The 13,883-nt window shown below is 51.7% G+C and overlaps 2 pseudogenes across 2 annotated transcripts; one reads left to right on the top strand and one right to left on the bottom strand.

Moving 5' to 3' along the window:
- Positions 1–3,908: 3,908 nt before the first annotated feature.
- Positions 3,909–4,841, top strand: LOC309452952 (olfactory receptor 14J1-like; annotated as a pseudogene). Its single transcript has one exon. The product of its transcript is annotated as an olfactory receptor 14J1-like (transcript).
- A 6,743-nt stretch (positions 4,842–11,584) lies between these two features.
- Positions 11,585–12,528, bottom strand: LOC309452951 (olfactory receptor 14J1-like; annotated as a pseudogene). Its single transcript has one exon. The product of its transcript is annotated as an olfactory receptor 14J1-like (transcript).
- Between the last annotated feature and the right edge of the window lie 1,355 nt (positions 12,529–13,883).

Raw genomic sequence — 13,883 nt, 5'->3', positions numbered from 1 at the left:
GAGCCTCGTCTCCATTTCTGTAATGATGGATTTGATGTCTGGCTGTTGTGCAGACTCTGTACATGGATGCTGACACCTCTTGAACAAACTGCTATGAAAGGATTAAAGAGATGGGCAGTTCTTTCTGGAAAGGCATTAGGACAACAAAAAAGAAGATTTTGGGTCAGGTCAAAAGAAAAAGGATGGAAAAGTTGTGGTCAGGGCTGTTTGGGGGCACTTGTAATGCAGCCCTAGACCTTCTCTGAATTATTCCTGTGCTCAGGGAACACCTGAGAGCTGTCCCTAAATGGAAAACATGAAGGGGAAGGAAGGACAGCGTCATTGAGGCTCAAAGGGAGCTCAGGAGGTGTCTTGACCAACCTCCTGCTCACAGCAGGGTCAGACCAGATTGCTCAGGGCTTGATCCAAACACATCTTGGTCACTTTCTGGGACAGAGTGAGTGCGCACTCCTGGGAAACAGCTTCCAGTGCTGGACTGTCCTCATGACTGGAAAGTTGCTCCTTTTACCTACTGTCCTTCTCAGCCCAACCATCCAGCTTGCTTTATAGCCATTTACTTGAACATCAAAGCAGACCATAATATCCTGCTTTGGACACATGAATATTGCAGGGGATGATGATGGATGCCTTGCTGACTTGCAAGTAAAATATCATAACTATTGTCCCCACATCCAGCAAGCCTGTCGTTTCCTCACAGAAAGCAAAGAGAATGGACAGGCACAATCCACCCTGCGTAAACCTCTTTACATGTTTAGGCTGGGTTTTGATCTGGACTGTTTCTGTGCTTGGAGGCTGCTGTCCTTGCAGACCAGATGAACTCACTCCTGCCACCCTGCCTGGCAGTTCATTCCATCCGTGTCACAGCTCTGTCTGCAGCACTGACAGCTCCAGCTCCCCAGTCAGGTCCCTGATGAGGACATTGCCTCACATCTGGGCTGAGCCACCCCAGCTGTGGCACCAGCCCAGCTCTGACCTGCACAAGAAACCTGGTACAAAGTGTCCAAGAGCCCATGTGTGCAAAGGCTTTGAATCAGAGCACAGACATGACATGGCCAAAGACTGATGAATGCCTCTCTAGACCCAGGAGTGTAAAACCAAAACAAAATGCCTGAACTCATTCAACTGAACATATTCCTCCCCCGGCTTGGAGGAATTAGATCCTTTGCTGTAACATTCCTGGTGTCCTGTCTAATGATGGGACAAGAAAAGACGATTCCCATACCGATTCATTTTTTAAAATGAAAAATACAATACTGGAAAGAAGTGTCTCTGAAGAGGAGAGAGAATCAACATCACTGATTACTTCAACTTTGAAGTTGTGCCCCTGGAGCCCCAGGGACACCTGGAGGAGCCCAGAGGGGACAGAGAAAGGGACATCATGGGCTGCTCCTGTGCTGCTGAGCTGGGCTGGGCTCCTGGGACACAGGGAGCTCATGGCAGCGGCAGCGCTGCAGAGAGACAGCTCTGCCCAGGAGCAGCTCCTCTGCACACGCAGCAGGGCTGAGGGCTCTGCCTGCAGCACCGAGGGCACAGGAGCCAGGCAGAGAGAGATTAAAGGCAATGTGGGGTGGTTGGTTGCTGAGGATTCAATGAGACAAATCACGGATCTAACACGGTAAGTCTCTGGCTGTAGGACAATGCAGCTGCATTTCCTGGAGGGAGACCTTAGGCTGGTACATTCCACGATTTACAGGATGTGTCAGGTCTCTCTCACAGTATCTCTGTTGTAGAGGAGAAGAACACACTCCAGAGCAGGGCTTCCCTGCTGCACTGTCAGAGGGACAGGGAATGATGACAACTTCTGCTGAGGGTGACTGCAGGGGGAGCACCCAGGGGTGCCCAGGGCTGTCCTGCAGAGCAGGGTCCCTGTCTGGGGGAGATCCCCACGGTGCTGTGGGGACAAGCTGTGGGGGGAAGGAGCATCCCCGATAAGGGCAGGAAAGGTGCTTCTGCAGTGGAGAGGGTGCTGTGTGGGTCAGGGCTGCTCACACATCCAGATCACGTGCAGGTTTTTTCTAAGGCGATGCCCCAATGACAAGATCAATGCAAGGATTACCAGACAGATAAGGAGCTTTCCTGAGCCTGTCTTTTCAGTTTCCTCTCCCAGGGGGTGGGGGGTGCAGGAAAGGATAAAATGAAAACGAGCTCTCATGCTGAAACAAGTCACTGAGACTCCTGAACTGCAACTCTGAGTGATCAGTACATCTGCCAGAAGGCTCATGACATCCCTTCCCCACCCCTCTGCCTGTGCACAGCACCTGCATCACCTTGGCTGGACCCGTCAGCCTTAGTCTGACCTGTCCTGTTTTCCAGCCTGCAGACAAGAAGATGCCCCCAGGCAGTGCCCTGTGAACAGGCAGGATCTGTAGGGCCAGGGGGAGGGCACAGAGGGTGGGATGGGCTGTGAGCACTGACAGGGAACAGACATGGACAGGGAAACACCTCCCAGGGGAGAATCTCCAGGCAGCAGGGAAATGATCAGAAATGAGAGGAAACCAAACCCAGAATTGTTATGGGAGGGAGAAGAGAGAAAAGTCCCTGTGACCCCCTGCAGGTCAGATCCCTCCTGTGAGCAGCCCCCTGGCCTCCTGTCCCACCCAGCAAAGCCTCTGCCCTCAGGGCCGGGGGCTCCAAGGCATGAAGCAGCTCCTGTGCAGCCAGAGCTGCAGTTCCTCTGCAGAGCACAGGGGTGAGAGCAGCTGCCCGGCAGTGTTGGTGTCTGGGAGGTGGCTGCACAGCTGGGGAAGGGTGACGCTGTCTGAGTGCCCGGCTGCCTGTGCCCTGGCCTCTCTCACACACACCCTCACCGCATTGTCCTTCTTGCTCCCCTGCTCTGGGTCACTGCTGTTGGGATCTTGTTCTTGCTGTCAGGCTCTCTGGGGATGGCAGTTTCAGCTGCAGAGTCACAGCCTGATCTTGTGGGTCCTTTCCTGCAGGTGTGTCCATGGGCACACGTGTCCCAGCTTTGCTCTGACCTGTGGGCTGTGGCAATGCAGTCTGTGGGGGTGGGGAATGAGCTGAGTCTCCCTCAATCAAATGCCATCACTAGGACCCTTGGCTGTCTTGTTGATGTTTCCTTCCAAGCTATGAGCTTCCCTCCAGGATGCAAACCTGTCCTACAGCATCTCTGTGTTATCTGAAAGGCCCATGGAGAAGCACAGAGATGCTACAACAGATAAAATGCTGTTTGGTTTGTGAAATGAGCCGTGTCTGTCCTGCGCTAAACGTTGGGTGCTGAGACCTTAGGAAAGGGTGAGACCTGTCACGGTCTGAGGTGGATCCCTCTGCTCTCAGCAGTGCCTGGTGGCTTTTCAGGGTAACATGGGAGTGTGATCAGCCCCCATCTCAGAAAGGTGCCAGCCCAGGGCAGCTGGAGCAGGACAGAGGGACAGAGCAGCTGCCCTCACTCTGCACTGACCCACAGGCACCCTCTGGTCTCACAGGACTCGCTCTGTTCTCCCTGAGTGCAGCACAAATGCTGAGGTTCCTGACACCCAACAACACTCTGCAGTGAATATGGAGGTAGATGTAAATAAACCTGGAACTCCTAAACTGCCTTCACCATCTCTGTTCCCTATCACTGGGAAAGCAAGTGCTGACAGCCCTTCTGTGTTAGCAGAACCAGGACAGCCTCCACCGTTCCCGTGGCCCCACTTCTGCAGAGCTGGGCTGACTTATTGACGGCCCATGGGCACAGGCCCTGCTCTTGGTTGCACATTTTCCAGCACCAAACAGGGCTCCAGGCACAGTGCTGAAGAATGTTCTCCTAGAAAATCAAAAGGGTGTCTGTGTGTGACAGGGGAGGGTCTATGGGAGTTTGTATGATTTTTGTCAGAGGACTCTGCCCTGGATTCTCACTGTCTTTTTTTTTTTTTCTCATGACAGCGCCCCGTGCTCAGGAAAAGCAAATGTCCAACAGCAGCTCCACCACCCAGTTCCTCCTCCTGCCGTTCACAGACACACGGGAGCTGCAGCTCTTGCACTTCTGGCTCTTCCTGGGCATCTACCTGGCTGCCCTCCTGGGCAACGGCCTCATCATCACCACCATAGCCTGGGACCAGCACCTCCACACCCCCATGTACTTCTTCCTGCTCAGCCTCGCCCTCCTCTACCTGGGCTGCATCTCCACCACTGTACCCAAGTCCATGGCCAACTCTCTGTGGGACACTAAGGTCATTTCGTACACAGGATGTGCTACACAACTCTTTCTGTTTGCCTTTTTAGCTTCAGCAGAGTTTTTTCTTCTCACGGTCATGTCCTATGACCGCTACGTTGCCATCTGCAAACCCCTGCACTACGGGACCCTCCTGGGCAGCAGAGCTTGTGTCCACATGGCAGCAGCTGCCTGGGCCACTGGGTTTCTCAATGCTCTGCTGCACACGGCCAATACATTTTCAGTGCCCCTGTGCAAGGGCAATGCCCTGGGCCAGTTCTTCTGTGAAATCCCCCAGATCCTCAAGCTCTCCTGCTCACACTCCTACCTCAGCTAACTTGGGCTTCTTGTGGTTTGTATATTAGTAGTATTTGTGTGTTTTGTGTTCATTGTGGTGTCCTATGTGCAGATCTTGAAGGCCGTGCTGAGGATCCCCTCTGAGCAGGGATGGCACAAAGCCTTTTCCACCTGCCTCACTCACCTGGCCGTGGTCTCCCTGTTCCTTAGCACTGCCATATTTGCTGACCTGAAACCCTCATCCATTTCCTCCCTAATCCTGGACCTGGTGGTGTCTGTTCTGTACTCGGTGGTGCCTCCAGCAGTGAACCCCCTCATCTACAGCATGAGGAACAGGGAACTCAAGGATGCCCTGTGCAAACTCATATCCCTCTGTTTTCTGAAGCAATAAACTGCCCATCTTCTTCTATACAGGAGTTTTAATGTAGTTAATTACAAGCCCAGCCTGTCAACTGGATTTTCTAGTGTTGTTGGTTGTTTTCTTATTGTGGTAATGTTGTCAACCCCTTTCTAATTCACTGCTGGCTTTTCTTTTATACCTGTTGGCTGCTTAAATAAGCAGCAGTGCTCTCCTTGTCCCTAAACAGAATAAAGGGCTCTTTAGTGACTTGTTTTTCGCTATATCCTTCCTGCAAGGGCTTTTTGGAGCTGCAGGGACAGTTCCTGTGCGTGGGTGGAGGGGAAAACAGCTCTGGCATGGCAGCCCTGCCAGGGAGCAGCAGCGCTTGTTCTTCCAGAGCTGTTCTGGTTCCACTCCACACTCTCCTTCTCATCCCTGGTGTTGGTGCAAGGCCTGAGTGCTCTGGCAGCTTGGTCACCGTCCTGCTGTGTGTCAGTCCTGTGGGCGCAGGCAGGGACAGGCAGTGGGCACTGCTGTGGCAGAGCTGGCCTCAGTAACAGTACTTGCACAAGGAAAAGAGATCTTCTTTGAGCAGTGCATGATGGTTTATATCTTCTTGCAAAGTTTCTCTCAAGCTTATTCATACAGAAATGGCCACAGATGAAACAACAGTGTGCATCTGAGCAGTGTGTGTGTGCAGGGCTGGCACACAGCAGTGTCCTCTCACAGCCAGGCTCCTGCCAGAGACCTGCAGGACCAGCAGAGCAGGGGCTGGGCTGTGCCCCTGTGCACTGGACACCCCGTGGAAGGAGCCTCAGGTCAATCACCATGGACTGGCCCCTCACAACCACCATTTCCAGCTCTGGTCTTTGTCCCTTCATGGAATTACACTGAATGAGTAGGTCAGAAATCCATGTTCACATTGTACAGATGGGATGTGAGCATGCAGAACAGGTACATGAGTTGACATGAACTTGAGTCAGCACAAACACCATCCACTATTCCTTGGGGCTCCATGATGGCCTGTGGGACAGACAGGGTCTCGAGGTCATTTCTCATTGGGAATAACATTGCGTGGAAACTGTTTGAATGCAGCACTGGGACGTGCTTCCTTTAACCAATGTCCCTGTGTCCATTCCTCGTGACGTGGGACATGTCAGATGATTGCAGAGCAGGTGACACAGCGCAGGGCTGAGGTGTCTCCCGTCCTTTGGGAGTGGCAACAGGAGGCCAGAGGGACACTGTGACTTTTGCCGCTGTGTGTAAAAGGGACAGACTCTGTCTCTGAACATCCTTGGGTGCATAAGGAGCCCATGAGGTCAGATCAGATGTGGACACCTGACAGACACTGAAGTTTCTGTGTGTGACTCCAGGAACAAACCCCACTGGATCAGTGAGATTCATCTCAGCTGCCTTGGACAGGCTCATTGCAAGTGCTCCAGTCTGCTCTGTCACCCTTTCTTGTGATTCCAGATTGTGATCTCAAAAGTGCCCTAGAAACCAGAATGGTTCTGGGGTCCTAAGGAAACGCAGACCTCAAACGCATTTTCAAGAAGAGCAGGGATAGGAACTGGGAGAATAACAGGCTGGCCACCCTACCTCCCTCCCTGGGAAGGAGATGGGACACGTCCTCCTGCAGCCATGTCCAGGAATGTGAAGGACAAGGAAGGGATTACTGAACCCAAATGGTGCTCTGTGAGTAAAGAAGTGGATGCTGGATGGGAAGTTGGCTGGATGATGAAGCTAAAACGTCACCATTGGTATAAAGTCCCACATAGAGCCAGTTACCACTGGGATCCCTCAGGGACCAGCACTTGGGCCAACACTGTTGAATGTCTCTATTCTCCCCCTGTATGATGTGACACAGTGAACCTTCAGCTCCTTAGTGGATGGTGCAAAGCTGGGCAGAGGCCTTGGACAACCTCACCTGGGTCACCCTGCCCTGAGCAGGACAGTGAGACAAGATGGTGTTCAAACCTGAGTTGCTCTGTGATTCAAGGGATCTTTCCCTTGGAAACGTTTTGGAAGAAGGAAGAGGTGGAGGAACAAGAAAATAAAAATACAGGCAGAGGAGGAGACCTGAAAGGTGTCAAATAAACAGAGCAGTCCTGTGGAGAATGTTTCTCTGCTCAGATTGTCAGCAGGAAATCTATAACCAGCTCCCCAAACTCCCTGTTCTGCTCATTGGCCCCTGGGATTTACAGCACATTTCTTTACATCAGATTCTGCACTGAAGTTTGCACTGATTGTTACAGCTTCTTCGCAGGAATTGCTTCATGTTTCCTTAGAGAACTGGATGTAAACAGGCACCGGGGAATTTTTAATTAGAGGAAACAGAAAAAAGGAGACAAATAAACACAATAGAACTTAATGATGTTTCTCAGTTCTGTGGTTAAATTAAGTAGTTTCCAGTGAGGTCCATTGCCATAATTGAAGAGTTGCCTATAGGGAGTACGAGAGCAACTGCTGAAAGACTTTACCTGCCTGAAGCTCAAAGCAGAGTGAGAGCTGAGAGGCTCTGAATGAGCCAAGAGTGAGAGGTGAAGAACCTCTGGGGAGCGATGGAAAGTGCAAATGCCCAGACAGGCTTCTGAAGAGACGACTTGAGACACAGTACATACACATTGTGAAAACTCATATTTTGGCAGGATAGAAATTCCACAGACATTTTATTGGAAATACTGAATTATTTCATCAGATTTAAAAAGTGTGGGTTTTTTTTTTGTTTTGTTGTTGTTCTTGTTGCTTTGGTTTGGTTTCATTTGGTTTGGTTTTCAGTTTTGAGGGGAGTTCTCAGTTTTTTGAGCTGAGCTCCATGGTCTCACTACAAGCACACAACTCGAGAGGCCCCCGTGTACCTGAGGTGTTTGCCTGGAACTGGCAGGTATCGGACCAGACTGATAGAGCGATGGTGCTTTCATCATTTCCGTCTAGTATTCAAGATTGTGTGCTTAATTAGAGAAGTTTCAGGACTGTAGGTAAAGAGGCAGGTATGTGAAGAGCACTTTGAAGAAGAGATAGAATTTTCCAGATGGTATCAGAGAATCATAGAATTATTTCAGTTGGAAGAGAGCCTCAGTATCATTGAGTCCAACCATAACCTAAATCTAGCACTAAACCATGTCCCTAAGAACCTCATCTAAACACCATTTAAACCCCTCCAGGTATGGCAACTCCACCACTGCCCTGGGCAGCCTGTTCCACCACCTGACAGCCCTTTCCAGGAAGAATTTTTTCCTAATATCCAATCTGAACCTTCCCTGGCACAATTTGAGGCCATTTCCTCTCATCCTGTCACTTGCTGCTTGGGAGAAGAGACCAACACCCTCCATGCTCCAAGCTTCTTTCAGGCAGTTTGGACAGCGAGAAGGTCTCCCCTCAGAAGGCGAGAAGGTCTCCCCTCACGCTGTTCTCCAGCGTGCACAGCCCCAGTTCCCTCATCCGGTCCTCATCACACTTGCGCTCCAGCCCCTCAGCAGCTCCGTCACCTCCTCTGCACTCTCTCTAGTGCCTCAATGTCCTTCTTATGATGAGTGGCCCAAAACTGAACAGAGGATTCAAGCTGTGGCCTCACCAGCACTGAGAACAGTGGCACAATCACTTCTCTAGTCCTGCTGGCCACATCATTTCTAATACAAGCTCAGGGCTCTTCCTGGGACCATGGGATGTGGGTGTGCAAGGCCCAGGGAAGGACAACATTGGTACAACAACTTCCAGCTTCCCCATGGGGCTGCAAGGAGGCACCGAGGCCCCAGTGCCATGAGCACAACATGTCTTCTCCTGGGCCTCAGTGGCAGAGACAACTGCCATGGCCAAGGGGACAGAGACCTGGGTTCTGTGGGTCCCTTCCAGCCTTACAGCGCCTTTTGCCATCTCCAGCACAGGCTGTTCTACACGGTGCTACCCCTGCCCCTCTTTCCCTGCAGGCTGCAGACACCCATCTCGCTTCCCCACCTGCTCTTACCCCAGCATTTCTGCACCTTCACTGGTGTGTCTGCACCCTCACTGGCTGCTCTTTGGAACACAAACCATGGGCTGATCCAGCTCCCTCTGGGTCACCTCTTGCCCCACAGCACTGCCCTTCCCGTGACATTTCTTACTTCTGATATCCAGTCTGCACCTTCCAAATAGCACTTTGTGATATTTTTTTCCCTCTTCTGCTTTTTCCCACTATCAAGGAAAGCTCATCCACCTCAGAAACTGCCCTTCATGCAGGGAACACAACCCGTTAGTCTTCCTGTGGTCTTTTACCTGAATGGAGAGAAGTCAACTCACCATGATCTTCTAAATCCCATGAGTGCTGCTGGCCTTTCAGCATCTCTGATACACATGGTCATGTTTCTGCTGCTGTCCCGCCGTGTTCTCAGGTGGGATGGACATGACAACCCGTCTCTCTTCCTGGGTAAGACCTGTGGGCACTTTGGCAGAGGTTCTTTCCCAGCCATATCCCTGCTGCTGGGCTGTCACCTCCAGACACAGAACTGACCTCACTGTCCCCTTCACAGCCACATGATTCTGACTGGATTATGAGTGTCTGAGATACAACTGACCTCCTAATACCACACTCGTCCATCCCCCTCCTCAGCACCCCGGACCTGACCAAGACTGAATTGTGTTCTACATCATCCTACACCTGCTCCTCTTTCCCACAGGCTGTAGACACCCATCTCGCTTCCTCACCTTGTTCAAATTTGTCAAATATATTTCCTGTTAACACTGTGAGTGAAAAGTGCTCCTCACTGGAACTCCTGTACTTCCGTTAACACGTTCTAGATCTCCTCTTCTGCCTTTCTTTTTTTTTTTTTTTTTTTTTTTTCCCTATTCTTCTACCTATTCTCTCTCCAAAAACCTCTCCAAGGCAAAAATTCATTCAAATCACAGAATAACTCACGTTTGCAGAGAGGCCTTGTCTCACTCATCTTGTCTCACTCTCCTGCTCAGGGCAGGGTGAACCAGGTGAGGTTGCTCAAGGCCTCCAACCAGGTTTGCACCTTCCTCAAAGGCACCGAAACTGCTCTCTGTTACATCATAGAAGGGGAGAACAAAGATGTTCAACAGTGTTGGCCCAAGTGCTGGTCACTGAGAGATGACACCAGTAACTGGCTGCACGGAGGACTTTGTACCATGCCTTGTACACAACATGCCTTTCTTTGTCTTTTCTGTTTAGGTTCAGCAATTCCTTGCTTGCCCTTCACATTCCTGGAAATGGCTGCAGGAGGACGTGTCCCAACACCTTCCCAGGATGGGAGGAAGGGTGGCCAGCCTGTAGTTATCCCAGTTCTTGTTTGTGCTCTTCTTGAAGATGGGTTTGAGGTCTGCGTTTTCTAAGGACCCCAGAAGAATTCTGGTTTCTATGGCACTTTTGAGAGCTCAATCCAGAATCAGGTGCAAGGGTGAGGTAGGAGACTGGAGCACTTGCAATGAGCTTGTCCAAGGCAGCTGAGATGAATCTCAGTGGACCTGTGAAGTTTGTTCCTGGAGTCACACACAGAAATGTCAGGGTTTCATCAAGCATCCACATGTGACCGGACCTCATGGACTCCTTATGCACCCAGGGATGTACAGAGACAGAGTCTGTCCCTTTTACACACAGAGGCAGGAGTCACAGTGTCCCTCTGGCCTCCTGTTGCCATTCAAAGGGATGGGATGCACCTCAGCCCTGTGGTGTGTCACCTGCTCTGCACTCACCTGAGATGTCCCACATCATGAGGAATGGACACAGGGACCTCAGTTCAAGGAAGAAGATCCCAGTGGGTGGTTTCCCATGGGCTGTTACCTCCAACGTGAAGTGACCTCGAGAAACTGTCTGTCCCACAGGCCTTCATGGAACCTCCAGGAACAGCTGATGGAATTTTTCCTCACTCAGGGTCATGTCACCTCACATACATGATGTGCGTGCTCACATCTCATCTGAACAGTGCAAACATGGATTTCTGACCTACTGATTCAGGGTCCCTCCGTGGAGGGAAAAGCAACCTCTGTGAGCTGGGGAGAGAGGCCAGAGCTGGAAATGGTGGCTGTGAGGGGCCAGTCCATGGTGATTGACCTGAGGCTCCTTCCATGGGGTGTCCAGTGCACAGGGGCACAGCCCAGCCCCTGCTCTGCTGGTCCTCCAGGTCTCTGGCAGGAGCCTGGCTGTGGGAGGACACTGCTGTGTGCCAGCCCTGCACACACACGCTGTTCAGATGTACCCTGGGGTTTGAATCTGTGGGACACTTTTGTACTCATATGCTTGAAGATATAAACCATCATGTACTGCCCACAGGAGACCACCTTTCTATCTGGAAAGGCTGTTGTGAGGCCAGCTCTGTCACAGCAGTGCCCATTGCCTGTCCCTGCCTGCGCCCACAGCACTGACACACAGGACACAGCAGGACGGTGACCAAGCTGCTAGAGCACTCAGACCTTGCACCAACACCAGGGATGAGAAGGAGAGTGTGGAGTGGAACCAGAACAGCTCTGGAAGAACAAGCGCTGCTGCTCCCTGGCAGGGCTGCCAGGATGGACACATTTCCCCTCCTCCCATCACAGGAACTGTCCCTGCAGCTCTAGAAAGGCCTTGGAGTTACAATGTCAGTAGAAAAAAAATTGTGGAAGGTCCTTTTATTGTACTTAAACACAGAGAGCACGAATTCCTCACTGACACAGCCACTCAGTGAGAAAAGAAAAGCAGGCAGTGAATTACAAAGGGAATTAAAATATTTTCATAATAAACAAACACAAGGAGAAACAAAAAATACTGCACACAGGATGAAGCTGCAATGAGTTAGACTATAACTCTTATGTAGAAGAAGTTAGAGACAGTTTATAGCTTCAGAAGAAATCCAGTCATCTGTTTCCTCAGGGCATCCTTGAGCTCCTGGTTCCTCATGCTGTAGATGAGGGGGTTCACTGCTGGAGGCACCACGGAGTACAGAAAGGACAAAACCAGGTCCAGGGATGGGGAGAAGATGGAGGGGGGCTTCAGGTAGGCAAACATGGCAGTGCTGATAAACAGGGAGACCACGGCTAGGTGAGGAAGACACGTGGAAAAGGCTTTGTGCCGTCCCTGCTCAGAGGGGATCCTCAGCACGGCCCTGAAGATCTGCACATAGGACACCACAATGAACACAAAACAGCCAAAAGCGAAAGAAAAGCCGACTACAAGATACCCAGCTTCCCTGAGATAGGAGTGTGAGCAGGAGAGCTTGAGGATCTGGGGGATTTCACAGAAGAACTGTCCCAGGGCATTGCCCTTGCACAGGGGCAGTGAAAATGTATTGGCCGTGTGCAGCAGAGAATGGAGAAACCCAGTGGCCCAGGCAGCTGCTGCCATGTGGACACAAGCTCTGCTGCCCAGGAGCGTCCCGTAGTGCAGGGGTTTGCAGATGGAAACGTAACGGTCGTAGGACATGATGGTGAGGAGACAATATTCTGCTACTACCAAGAAGGTAAAGACAAAGAGCTGTGCAACACATCCTGTGTAGGAGATGTTCCTGGTGTCCCAGAAGGAATTGGTCATGGATTTGGGGACAGTGGTGGAGATGCAGCCCAGGTCAAGGAGGGCGAGGTTGAGCAGGAAGAAGTACATGGGGGTGTGGAGGTGCTGGTCCCAGGCTATGGTGGTGATGATGAGGCCGTTGCCCAGGAGGGCAGCCAGGTAGATGCCCAGGAAGAGCCAGAAGTGCAAGAGCTGCAGCTCCCGTGTGTCTGTGAACGGCAGGAGGAGGAACTGGGTGATGGAGCTGCTGTTGGACATCTGCTGCCTGTGGGCATGGGGCACTGTGGAAACAGGAGAGCATGTTCACAAATCAGGACAGAGTTCTCCCAGAAAATCTCTTTCCCCCCTCAACCAACATCCCTCTTCTACTCCCACCTGTGCCACCGCATACAGAAATGCAAATTGTTCTCTCCTTTTTGGCAGCCCCTGTGGTCATCTCCGTGGCTGGAGCTGTGGTTTGTGCTTTCTGATTGTGCTGTGAGGATCAGGACCTCTCCCTGTAGGCTCCCAAGGAGTCAGCCCTGCCCTACAGCACCAGGACCTGGGAAAGGGGGCAAGTTCTTGTGTTTATACATAATCATAATCTACTTATATCGTAATCATAATTCACAATATCATGCCAGGAAAGCACTGGGATGTCGTAAAGCTGTTCTGACTGGGACAGAATGGGCTCATTCCCCAGCCCCACACATCGCACAACCCAGAGCCCCACAGGGCATGATGGGCTTAGGGAATTTGCTCCCACAGAGACATCTGCATGGCAGGACTTCCAGCATCAGTATCTGATCTTCTTCTGAAAGGCCAACTGCAGAGAGTTTGAGGGAAGAACACAGGCAGCGGAGCCACTGAGTGGACAAGGAGACATGGCCCAGCGCCCCTGCTGAGAGAGAACAGGGAGACACGGACAGGCCCTCAGGAGCTTCTCCTTCTTGGAAGCTGGGCTGCCAAGGAAGTGCCTCAGCTCAAGACACCACAGACTTGAGGGCAGAAGCTGTGGTGGTTGGGAGAGGAGCCTGGCAGCACTGCTAAGGGGTAGACATCAACACTGCAGGGGATGGCAGGGAGGTGCCCAAGTTCCCCCTGTGATGGCACTTTTGGCAGAAGGTCCCTCTCTCCCCCTGCCCAGGTCTCCACTGCCTGGAGCTGTTCCTGCCAGGAGCTGTTTCTCTGTCCCTGTGTCTCCTCCCTGTCACTGCTCTCAGGGCCAGTCTGTCCCACCCCCTGTGTGCTCAGCTCTTCCCTGCACAAACCTCCTGGCAGCTCAGCACTGCCCAGGAACAGCTCTATGTGTGTGCGGATTCTGCTGAGAACATCACACCAGCCCTAAAGGGGCTAGAAAGGAGATGTTGCTGCTCTGTGAGCCAGCGAGCGTTGAATTGCGCTCTCAGAGAAAAATAAATATTTGGAGTGTCAGCACTTCCCCCGTAACTGAAAGACATATTTCCATCTTACCTTTCCTAGCCAGCCAGCCAAGAGTAGAGGACAAAAGGTAATAATTGCTTCCCTGTCAGATAATCCCTGCCTTGTTGTCCCTCTTGGAATGTCCCTGGGGGTGAGTTGTCAGCAACTCTGATCCACACAGCACCCTCTCAAAGGCAGAAGGACCCTGTCCT

This window comes from Streptopelia decaocto, assembly GCF_964273445.1.
Source record: "Streptopelia decaocto genome assembly, contig: HAP1_SCAFFOLD_58, whole genome shotgun sequence".
NCBI classification, from domain to species: Eukaryota; Metazoa; Chordata; class Aves; order Columbiformes; family Columbidae; genus Streptopelia; species Streptopelia decaocto.
This window is presented reverse-complemented; position numbering and strand designations above follow the sequence as displayed.